At 42.5% G+C, this 12,775-nt stretch overlaps 1 long non-coding RNA gene across 1 annotated transcript; it reads right to left on the reverse strand.

Annotated features, from left to right (window-relative positions):
- Nucleotides 1-10,731: 10,731 nt before the first annotated feature.
- LOC137240222 (uncharacterized) lies at nt 10,732-12,239 on the reverse strand. Its single transcript, XR_010949640.1, has 3 exons — nt 11,991-12,239; nt 11,690-11,913; nt 10,732-11,612 (listed from the first exon to the last, which is right to left on the reverse strand). It is a non-coding gene; the product is annotated as an uncharacterized lncRNA (long non-coding RNA).
- Nucleotides 12,240-12,775: the final 536 nt, after the last annotated feature.

A 12,775-nucleotide genomic window follows, 5' to 3' on the forward strand; every position in this document is an offset into this window, starting at 1 on the left:
AGTTGCTTGATCGTTTTCTCCATTGCTGTGACACAAAGTATTATTCTACGGCCAATTATTTGCTAAAACGCTCAAGTACTTAAGAAGACAGGTGAAATTTGAGGTTACGTCGCAGGGAAACACATGTGCCGTGTTAAAACATCCAGCGATTACGTTGTGAAGCAATGGCTTTGCAATAAATTTTTCAGCACAACATATGTAACTGTGCAGAAAACCTTCCGAAGGCCGCAGATTCCCCGCAAGGGATGCCAAAATGTCTAAGATGTTTACGGAATATACTCACGCTGTTAATCCAGTAGAAGTAATCATTAACTTGCTATGTTTCTTCTCAATTATGTTCTTTAATGAAAATATGTAGCTATTACAACGTTTGTATTATACAGAGCACACAGAAGCAAAAAAATATATGTAAAGCCAATGTCAATTGCCAAAAATGCCGTTTTGTATGTTGCTTTCATATCAGCGACAACCAGGTATGTTAATGAGAAATGCGAACCAGAGTTGACATTCATCGGGTAGATTTGAGTTTTGTCATGTTTTGAACAATTTGTATACACATAAACATACTTGGACTTAGATGCGCTAAGACAAGTATTTCGCACCCTTACTTGTTTATGCAAATCCCGCTATGCAAAAGTACAGTGGCCCTCAGCTTATAAAACACAACCCAAATACAGTGGGACACAATGCGTCAAATCTGAAGTAAAATGTATTCAATTTTTAAACCCCTAACACTCAACTTTTAATTAATTAAATACACAAGATGGGCGGTACAGGCGAGGAAAAACAGGAAAAAAACCAAAACCTCCAACCACAAGGAGTGAAAATGCGATCGAAATCACAAAGTGACGAGGAAGAAGCGATCTTACTACACAAAAAATTCAAATACGAAGTCTCAAGGCTGAAGAATTACTGTCAAAAATTTTGGAATCTAAACGAGTCTGATTACACGGAGTCCAGGCTCAAGACATATCTTGATCAACTCAACCGAAGTATGGCTTGGTGGATGCAGGGTACGAGAATCTTCAGATGAGCAGCATTAAAGAAAACAGCCGAGCAGCAAGCGAAGCGAATTACGATGCAGCAAACGATTCCGGACTAAGTACAATACTTCGAATAAATGAGCTCTTCAGCAGACGGCAGCCGATCCCAACATAAGCAGCTTCAAATGCCTCAACTCAGTTCCAGCCTTTCCCCTTTCTTTGTAACTCAACTTATTTAAAAGTACCTGCATGTGACACAGAAGCCTTCTACGGAGGATATGAAGTCTGGCCATTCTTTAGGGACATGTTTACTGCAGTGTACAGTAGGCATCCCAAACTCTCTCCCGGCCAGAAACTCTACCATTTAAGGCAAAAAACCCGAGGAAAATCCGCCCTCCTTATAAAAAATTATCCATTGAATGACCAAAGCTTTGAACTCGCGTGGAACGCATTAAAGAGTCGATATGAGAATCGAAGAATTCTTATCGACGACCAGCTCAAAACCATCTTTAATATACAACCCGTAACCAGTGAAAACGGAGAACGGATACAGTACGTGCAAACCACGATAAATAATTGTATTTCAACCCTTAAAGCTAACGGTGTTTCCACGGATAATTGGAACCCGATGCTAGTATACCTCTGCTCCTCCAAACTCCCAGACGAAACTCTAGCGTTATGGGAGCAGTCACTCAATTCCCGCAAGGAACTTCCTCTGTGGTTCGAGTTGGACCAGTTCCTGACTATGCGGTAGGAGGTAGTTGAACGCCTAACCACATATAGGCCTAACAAACGAAAGCCTAATGAACCTAATTTCGCCCCGCGTTCTTCTACCACTACTAATAACTCGTTCCATTCAAGGAACAAGACACACTCATTGCACACTGACCCAAAAAGGCAGGCTTCGTGCAAATTATGCAACAGCAATCACTCGCCGATAAATTGCGTCAAATTTAAAGAGCTCTCAGTTCAATATAGAAACAAATTCTTAAGGGAAAACAGGTATTGTCAGAACTGTTTAGCTTACTCCCACTCAGAAAGACAATGCGGAAGCAGTTTCCCTTGCGTATACTGCCAAAAGCGACACCACTCCCCCCTACACTACTCAGACGATAACCAAACGCAAAAGAACTCAAAACCGAAGAAAAATCTCGTCACATCTCACGTAACCATCGATGAAGAAAAGCCTTGTACCTCTCAACAGGCGGCATGGTTGAACTCTGAGACAGCTACTCAAAATAGCGCGGAGAATGTACTCTCACACTTCTCTAGTAGCCGAGAGCGAACCTTGCTCCCATTCCCGTGTTACACATAGGAGAAACCTTTAATATTCGTGCTCTTCTAGCCCAAGGATCCCAAAAAACTTTTGTAACCTCTAGAATACAAAAGCTACTTGGTCTACCCGTTCGAAAGACCAATTACGAAATATTGGGAATGGGCGGACGAACAGTCCAGAAAACAGATAAGGTGTGCTCAATCACCATATGTTCTCCAGATCTGAATATTAAAATCGCAAGTAATGCGATCATACTCCCACAATTAACACAGTTCTTGCCAACGTTTAGTGTAACCCACCCAGATCTCAAAGAGTATGTTCACTCCCTCTAGCTGACCCGAACTTTTTCACCCCGCCAAAAATCGACATGGTTATAGGTAGCGATATTCTCCCTCAAATCCTTGTTCCGGGCCTCATAACCAATGTAGGTAAAAGCTTAATAGCCCCTCACGGAACATTTCTCAACCTTTTCGTCTCAAGTAGCTGACGTCGGAGAGAGTCTTACAAGACCTCCTCAAAAGGTTTTGGGAACAAGAGGAAGTACCATCGGCATCGACCCCCAAAGACGATGACATAAGTTGCGAAGAACTCTACAGAAATACCACCTTTCGTAGAGATGATGGTCATTATGTAGTAAAACTCCCATTTAAAGCTACGGTCCCTGACTTAGTAGTTTAGGCCATTCCCGGCCTTCAGCCCAACAACAGTACCTCAGTATTGAACGGAGCCTTGAGAAGAAAGCAGAACTCCAAAATACTTACTCAAAAGCCTTAGCAGAATATATTACGCTTGGACATATGGAACCCTCTCCATCTCGTGAAATTATACGTGACGGAAAATATTTTTCATTTTACTTGCCCCATCACGCCGTAATCAAACCTGATAGTAAGACTACTAAAGTCCGAGTAGTCTTCAACGCCCCCAAACAGCCCCACTCTAGGATTTCACTTAATGACGTGCTTCACACAGGTCCCGTTCTTCAGAACGATCTTATGACCGTAATTCTCAAATTGCGTCTATAAATATGTTTTTAATGGTGACATTGAGAAAATGTATCGGCAAATACATGTCTATAAGGAAATCAGGACTTTCAAAGAATTACAGTTACTTTTGGTGTCGAATATGCCCCATTATTTAGCGATTTGCACCCTTCAGCGACTTGCAGATGACTGCAAATCTGAACTGCCCCTTGCTAGCAACGTCCTCCTGCGAGAAACTTAGGTGGATGACATCCTCTCAGGCGGACATAACATACAGTCCACTATCAAAACCATGCAGCAGCTAATCGAAGCACTGAAGTCAGAAGGTTTTCCCCTCAAAAAAAAAAATAACCGCAAATCTCCCACAGATATTGGAAACTATTCCGGAATCTGGCCTGCTAGACGCCGATTTTCTAAAATTTCAAGACTCGATCTCCACAAAGACGCTTGGAGTGAGATGGAATGCCCTCAGCGACACATTTTCATATTCGTATGATCCCGTTCCCGACGTAAGTTCTGCCACCAAAAGACAGATTCTTTCATCTGTCGCGAAAATTTTCGACCCGGCAGGATGGCTATCGCCTATAATGATCGTAGCAAAAACTCTCCTTCTACAGCTTTGGATGGAAGGAACTGACTGGGAAGAGCACGTCAAACCCGGATCATTCCTCAAGTGGAAGACATTCACGGATAACCTCTTAGCCATTGGAGACGTACAAATCCCATGTTGGGTTAAATTCACTCCCGGTGCACCTACGCAGATACATGGATTCTCCGACGCCTCTGAAAAGGCATATTGCGGCTGCGTATACCTAAGGGTTCAACACGGCGATAACTCCTTTTCATCTCACCTGTTAGTAGCAAAGAGTAAAGTAGCAACCCTCCAAACGGTGATCCTCCCTACGATAGAGCTCCGCGGAGCAGTCCCCCTCTCAAAATTAGTTAAGCGCATTCGGACGCCACTTCAGTTCACAGGGTGTAGCTTGACCATGGGGACAGACTCCGCGATAGTTCTGGCTTGGCTTGAAAAGCCACCACACACTTGGAAAACGTATGTGGCGAACCGCATATCCCAAATCCTCAACAACGTCAGTAAAGCTACGTGGAGAATGTGCCCAGCGGAGACAACCCAGCAGATATGGGCACTCGAGGATGTCGACCCCAGGACTTGATCGACTGTTCAATCTGGTGGAACGGCGCAAGGTGGCTCGTAAACTCCCTTACTGACTGCCGAAAGATAGCCATCATAACGACTCACCCCCAGAACAACGACGGATAGAAGCCCTGCACTCACTGGAAAATCATGACTTTCTGGACCGGTTTTCGTCATTCGCTCGAGCATTAAGGGTCCTCGTTTACATTCGCCGATTTGTCTCGAAGTCCAGGAAATAGCTGCTACCCTCCACAATTTATCTCGCCCAGGAAAAGATTCGTCAGGCAAAGGTGCAGCTCATAGCGAACGCTCAGCAAAACCAGTATGGAGAAGTGATCGCAGACCTCAAAGCTGAAAAGTATCTCGGAAAAAGAAGTTCGTTGCTCCCGCTCAACCCGGTCTTGGACGAAATGGTACTATTACCCGTAAATGGACGCCTCACCTTTGCAGACATGAGTCACAACGAAAAACACCCTATAATCATACCCGACAACTCACGGTACTGCGCTCTCTTTTTGGACTTCCTCCGTGTGATCCTACTCCATGCCGAGACACAACTAATGATCCGCATGGTTCAACAAGAATATTATATTCCCCGCCTGAAACAAAAGGTGAAAAAATGCATATTTCTGTGCAAGAAATGCACTATCTATAAGCAAAAAATTCAGGATCACGCATCTGAAGACCCGATATCTGCAATAGTTCTCGAGATATTTGCAAAAAAAGGGTACACTTTTTCATATGGTCGTTGTGTTTTTCATGATTTTGTTTACCCACCAAAAAAATGTTGAGTAAAAGTGTTCTAAGCAGAAATACTGTGGATGGCGTAGCCGGTGTTGGACTGGCTAAGGGTTATTTTTTTAAAGCGCGGCCAAAGGCCGCTTATGCGGAGAGGTGTTCTGCGAAGAAATACTTTGGATCCGACCCCCGGTTTTGGATGGACCTGCGGTAATTTTTCAGTTTTTTGCGGATATCTCGAAAAGTATCCGAAATATCAGATTTCCGCCTCTGGATTCGAGATCCTGGGGACGAAGCGCGTGCCACTTTTATATTTTTAGCTATTTTTTTAAGGGTCCGGCGCACAGTGGAACGAAATTGAAAATTTGGGACTTAGGACTTTAAATGTACATTTTCGTATTCTGTGATCTTTTTCCATAATTTATTGTTATATAAAATTTTTTCGTAAAACCTAATTTAAAAAAGTTATGACACGTTTAGTAACAGGGTTTCATATCGACATACCCTAACGAGCATATGTGTACATCTAGGTATTTTTTTCCAATGTCCAGCAATTTTGGCTTCACTAAATAATTTTTTACTATTCAGACTGGTTTATTGGTGGACGTGGTAAAGCAAGGGCACGGTACAACAAATGATGGAAATACCTCTAGATGATTTTCGTTGACATTAAAACTACCGCCTCTATAACTGGTGCTACTGAAAATCTCATTCAAAGATTCTCTATAATATTAGGGGCACTTTCATGTGGGTGTCCAATAAATGTACAAAAGTTCAACATGTACGCCAGAGAAACCTTTCCAGTTTACGTCGAACTATATGAATGGTATTACGTGCCTTCAAGTGTACATAAAATTTTAGTACACGGAGCTTCAATAATAGAGCATTTTTTTTCCATTCCTATCGGAAAGTTGTCCGAAGAAGCCGCTGAATCCAGAAATAAAGATCTTAGAGCATATCGTCGAGACCATGCAAGAAAATTAGCCGCAAAGCCACAAATGAGGACATTTTAAATAATTTGTTAGTTAGGATAGGATAGGATGGGTTAGGTGGCAGCTGCCCTTGGACAACACGAAGGTCCGTTGTGATACCACATACACCAAAAATAACGGTGACTTAGATCTAGCTACTTAGAGAATCGTTGGGTAGCAACGATAAAGCTCCGAATGATACCGATCTCAACTTAGGATAAATTCTCGGGAGATCCAAGTGAGTCGCGACCGAAGTACTTTCGCCTAGTTCTGGCAAAAGCTGGGCAATCAAGCATAAAGTGATTTGGTGATTCCACCTCATAATCCTCCATACAGCTGCAGCAGGATGAAGTTTCCAGTATATTGAGACGTACCGCATGGATACCCATGGGACAGTGCCCTGTCAAAACCCCAATGGCCATTGATAGGTGAGCCTTATTGAACCCAATTATTTCAGCAGACCTCCTGCCATCCACTTTCGGCCAGAAAGATCTTGCTACCCTGCAAGACGTGGTATCCGCCCAACATTTGTTGAGCTGATTCGAGGCCCAGCTATGGAGGAGCAATCCACAGGTGGCCAGCGGGATCCCAAAATCCCTACAGCCATCTTCATCCGGTTCAGTTGTACCGATGCGGGCTAAGAGATCCGCTTGACAGTTACCCGGGATATCACTATGGCCCGGGACCTAGATAATCTTAATTGTAAAATAATTCGATGCAATCGCAAGCGAGGTCAGACCACCCTCGATCGCACTGTAGTTGAGCTCAAGGCCTTGATAGCCGCTTGGCTATCAGAGTAGATGTTAAATTCCCTAACCGTAGTAGCACTGGAAAGCATTCCATCCACCGCATCCTAATCGCAGCAACTTCCGCTTGGAGTACACTGCAGTGATCATCCAACTTAAACTTGCGGCTTAAATTTAGCTCTTTACAAAAGACGACCCCGCCAACCTTTCCATCCAGCTTCGACCCATCCGTGAACAAGTTAACCGGTCCCATGCCTCAGATAATTCCTCTTCCCCACTCCTCTCTCTCTGGAATGACTGGGGTGAAAGTTGTATAGGGGACAGTTATCGGCATACAAAAGTCCGTTATGTCCGGGATAAAGTCGAAACCGGTAAGAAGGCTAGAGTTTCCGCGGTCAGAAAGTCCATACCCATATCACGAAGCCTGACCAACGACCTTGGCGCGGCCGCCTTTCCCGCAATATCTACTGGGTATATGTTCAGCATGACGTTCAGTGCCAAGGTAGGTGTTGTTCTGAGAGCACCACTGATAACGATCAGCGCCGTCCGTCGCACTGACACTACCATTTTGGAGGTGCTCGCCGTGTCCAGTGCTTTCCACCAGACCAGCACCCCATATAGCAGAATCGGTTTGACCACCATCTCATAAAGCCAGTGTACTACTCTTGGCGAGAGTCCCCATCTCTTTCCGATAGCCCCTCTGCAGCAGTACAAGGCAATGGCGGCCTTCCTGGCCCGCTCTTCCACATTGGGTCTCCAGGACAGTTTCTTGTCCAAAACAATCCCCAAATATTTAACCCTATCAGAAAGTACCAACGGTACCCCTCCAATCGAGGGATTCTGAAATCGGGCAACTTATATCTCCTTGTGAAAAGAACCAATTCCGTTTTTCCCGGGTTGACCGCCAATCCACATGATTCAGCCCACCTAGCCACAGTATCCAGGTAGCCCTGCAGAACATCGCGCACGGTGCCCAGAAATTTGCCTCTGACTAGGATAGCGAGGTCATCTGCATAAGCCACCACCCGACAACCATTGGCTTCCAGCTCCACAAAAAGCTCGTTGACTACCACAACCCAGGGGAGAGGAGATAGGACACCCCCTGTGGCGTACCCCTGCACACCTTCCTCTTAATTATGGCCCCTCCCCACTCTTCTGCGACAATTTTGCCGCATAGAAGTTTGCTAATAAATTCAACCAGAGCCGCCTCGACTCCTAAGCCCACCAGAGGTCTTTCGATTGCCCCCGGTAAGAAATTGTTAAAAGCCCTCTCGATGTCTAGAAAAGCACCCAGAGCATACTCTTTGTGTTCTAGGGACCCATCTATTTGCTTTACAATCGAATGCAGAGCCGTTTCCGTCGATCTGCCCTTGCAGTACGCATGCTGTGAAGCCGAAAGTAAACCCCGAGGTATCCTTTCCAGTAGATACAGTTCAATCAACCGCTCAACGTCTTAAGAAGAAACGACGAGAGACTGATTGGCCTGAAATCCTTAGGTGATACATGAGAGCTTCTGCCGGCCTTCGGAATGAAAATAACCCTAACCTTGTGCCAAGACTTCGGGATATAGTTAAGCCTGAGGCAGTTAGTATAGATGATGGCCAACCAGCGGCAGGAAATCCCCAAAGACTTTTGAAGTTGCGCAGGAATGATTCCATCCGGGCCCGGAGGCTTATAGGGCTTGAACGAACAGGTTATTTGACTTTCCCGTATTGGAATGGCAGGCACTTCTGCATGGCCAACGACCGCCGACCATGCAGGCGAAGATCCCTGCGCAACTGGGACATCGGGAATATGATTGTCCAGTAAAAGCTTTAGGGACTCCTCGCTACTCATCGACCAGTCCCCACCATCATCTCGCAGATACTCCAGAGGAGCGGGATTCTTAGAGAGTATTTTTCTAAGCCTCGCGGATTCATTCCAGCCTTCTACGTTTTCGCAGAAGCTTCGCCATGCATCTCGCTTGGCTATCCTTATTTCATATTTATAAATCCCCAGACTCACCTTATAGAGCTCCCAGTCCGAGGGTATTTTACTCCTCCGGCTCTGTTGAAGAGCCGGCGACTGGACGCTCTTAGGTCGTCAAGAAAATCCGACCACCAGGGCGGCTTGCCCTTCCCCCTGTAAATTTTCAATGGGAGGACAGCTGAAAGGTGCTATTACTTGCCGAGGTGAAGTTTTCCACCAGAACGTCTATCTCAGATTCGGACAGGTCCGAACTAACGGTAGGCGCTGCAGGCAATAGCTGGCCCAGCTTCCAACAATACAAGTCCCAGTTAGTACTTTTAGGGTTCCTAAAAGATATTTAACCGGGACGTTCTTCGTTCACCGAGAACTGAATATATCGGTGATCAGAGAAGGAGTGCTCGTTCAGAACACTTCAGCCAGATATCCGACCTTCCAGTTCTCTACTAACCAAGGTGAGGTCCAGGACCTCCTCCCTTACCGCAGTAATAAAAGTCGGGTCATTCCCCCTATTACATATACAAAGTCCCTCATCTACAATAAATGTAAATAAAGACTCACCTCTAGTGTTGGTATCCGAGCTTCCCCAGATGCTATGATGGACATTAGCATCGGCACCGATGATCATGCCAACACCTCTCCGCCTTGCTTCAGCGGTGATTTCGCCCAGTATCGCAGGTGGTGGTCCCGCTACGTCCCCGTGGGGCATGTACGCTGAGACCACCCACATTTCATTACTTCCTCGCTCGAGGCAGACCGTGGTAATTTGTTAGTTACTTCTGACCCATTTATTTCATCAAGGAGATCGCAATTATCTAGTAAATAAAAAAGAATAAATAAATGTAAGACGCGATAACCTCCGAAGAGATCTAAGGCCGAGCTTCTCTTCCAATTTTCGTCGTGCTCCTCTTGCTTTTTCCTACAAATTGGCCGGACGGGACCTACATGTTTTATGCCGACTCCGATCGGCATCTGCAAGGCAGATGAGTTTTCACTGAGAGCTTTTCATGGCCGAAATACACCCGGAGCGCTTGCCAAACACTAATGAGGGGCGACCCCGCTTAGAAAAATTGTCTTCTAATTGAAAAACCTTATTTCTAAAATTTTTATGTTGCTTTGCCCGGGGTGTGAACCCAGGGCATACGGTGTGGTAGGCGGAGCACGCTACCATCAAACCACGGTGGCCGCTCATTACCTAGTAAGCTTGAGGAAATATCCGAAGAAGTGAAATCTCTACTACTCCTACCGAAAAATCTCGACTATGATACAGAAAACTAGATATTTTAGTTTCTCAATTTTAATTGGGTACGAATATATGTACATACTACATATGAAACGCAACTTTACTTAAAATAATAAAAATTGTTTTTGTTTTAGTTTTTTTTGGGTCATATACCTATATGTATATTTGGAAATTTCTTTAATTACTCTTTTGGTACTAACAAACAAGCTGGAATAGTAAGCATCATATGAAAAAAATAATAATTAACGAACAAGCTGGAATAGCTAAATTTTTGATTTGAACCTTTTTTGGATTGTTAAATGCAAATTCAATATAAAAAAATTAAATGCATAATATGAATTATCAAATATTTTTGTTTTTAAATATTACCCAGAATTAAAAAGTGATTCGCAATACTATCATTAACAAAAAAAAATATTTTTGTTTTTAAATTCTACCCAAAATTAAAAAGTGATTCGCAATACTAAAAAAAAAACAAAAAAAAAAAGCGAACCTTTTCGAACCATGAAACCGAGTACATCGCATAGTATATAACCCTAACTATATAAATAAATTAATGAAGTTTTGAGGAAATGTGAGGAAAATGAGTTAACGGTAAAAATGTGGTTTTTCGCATACATAAATTTTTTTTTATTTGCTATAACTTTTTTGTTTAAGACTATGAAAAGTGCTCATATATAACAAAGGCCTTGCAATGAGACTTAAAATCGATCCCTATCAAAGTTTTTGCGTTATTAACTAATATTTTTTTCATTTCCCTAAGTCCACTGAAAGCCAAATCCAGCCCACTGTGCGGCGGTGTCCCAGACCATTACCTAAAATAAATATCCATTATCAAGGTACTTACGAAATTTTATTACTTTTTCAGCACTTTCTGGTCATTTATGACAGCAGTATCGGCAGTATCAGTTGATTCGGCGGTAAATGTCTTGATTAAATATATATCATACTTCGAGACAGATGTGTTACCAAAATACAGCTCGCCAGTATGGAAATATATTTCGGAAGATTTGGAAGGATTGTGGAACATACCAGCTGTTCGAACAAATGTCCATCAAGACAGAAGAAAAATTTTGACAATTGCTCGAGAAAGGTGTGGAATTACTTTTGCCAACTGATGACTTATCAGATAATGATGAATTTGAAGAATTTCACGTAACCATTTCTCGCGAACAATGGAATTCATTAAAACGAGGCGAACCACTTGTATACTTATACTTGATTGCAAGTATTGTGGTTTTGAACCTGGCGTGTGGACGAATATCGTTTCTTTTGCTTTTTGGGAACAGTACCGTATCAAATGTGCTTTCGTATTCAAACGTGGGAAAATCAACCATCGCAGTAATACATATGCAATTATGAATGGACGCTGTAGAGATCGCTCTTGCCGTAATCAGGTATGTGGTATCATAAAAAATCCTCCTGCAGATAACCTGTTGTTATTATTATGAAATGTCGAGATACACGTTATTCAAAGCATGCTGATGTGAAGCGTCCTATAAATGGTCATAAACGGAAGGAAGTTCAGCAAAAAGTTGTAGGTTCTGGTGTGTTAGGCTGGAGAAAAGAAGGAGCAAAAAATATTTTAAAACCGGGAAACACTGGATCACCATTTTTATTCGACTTGAACGTACTTCACCAAGCTAACTTCACCGATGATCGAAGGGATACAGTGTTGGCTGTATGTAAGATGAATCAAGATCCAAAATACGTGAACTCCATTTCATGGGTCGGTGATACTCCGTTCTTTCTCTTCTATATGACTCTTACGCAATTACACACTTACGCGGAATATGTGCGAATTCATAAGCAACATTCATCAATATGCATCGATGCGACTGGTGGGTTAGTAAAGAAGCTAACCGAATTTGGTGGTAAAAAATGATTACATTTTTTTATATCAGATTGTAATTAATTTTAATGGTTCAACCGTACCTTTATATCAAATGCTATCAGAGAAACATAGCGCAAATTTTATTTCCTTTTGGCTTTCTTAGATCTTAGTTCTGTTGATTCCGTTGAAGTAGACCCCGACAAAACGTTAGTTTTCGAAGAATTATCACCAAATGCTGTTGACAACAAGGGGGTTCAGTCGCTTTGTTATCGTGGATTGACAAGTTATGTAAAAAAAACTAATACAATAACCTTTACTGGTACGAAACTAAACCCTCACTACTTACCAAAACTGTACGATAATCTTGTTGAAAATATGAAAGATTTTCCACTTTGGTCAAAGGTATGCACGCCTGATACTATAAAGATTTGAAAATGAATTTGAGTAAGAAAGTAAAGTTACCAACATCAGTTATAGAATTTTTGAAATTACATATTGCTGACATCTTAGGTGGTGTAAATATATTCCGTTCAAAGCTAACTAAATTTGTAGTCGATAACTCCGACAATTTAAAAAATTCAAATGAAGAAATTGTTTTTGAAAACTAGAAAGGAAAAGGAAAAATGAGACAGTAATTGATTATGTTTGGACTTCAGATTACGCAATGGATGTATCGTAGACTGGGTCGAAAAAAAAGTTGCTAAAGTCCGCCCCTAAATTTGAAGATTATGTTGAGAGGATTTCGGAAAATTTTTTTTTTAATTGTTTTTGATCCTTCGAAATACAGCCGAAAAAGTTTTATCGTTTTGACTTGGTTATTTGACGTCAGATTTTTAAAATTGATATGTCATTATTTTGGCCTTGAGAAGCTTCACATTTCCGTTTA

This window comes from Eurosta solidaginis, chromosome 2, assembly GCF_040869045.1.
Source record: "Eurosta solidaginis isolate ZX-2024a chromosome 2, ASM4086904v1, whole genome shotgun sequence".
NCBI classification, from domain to species: Eukaryota; Metazoa; Arthropoda; class Insecta; order Diptera; family Tephritidae; genus Eurosta; species Eurosta solidaginis.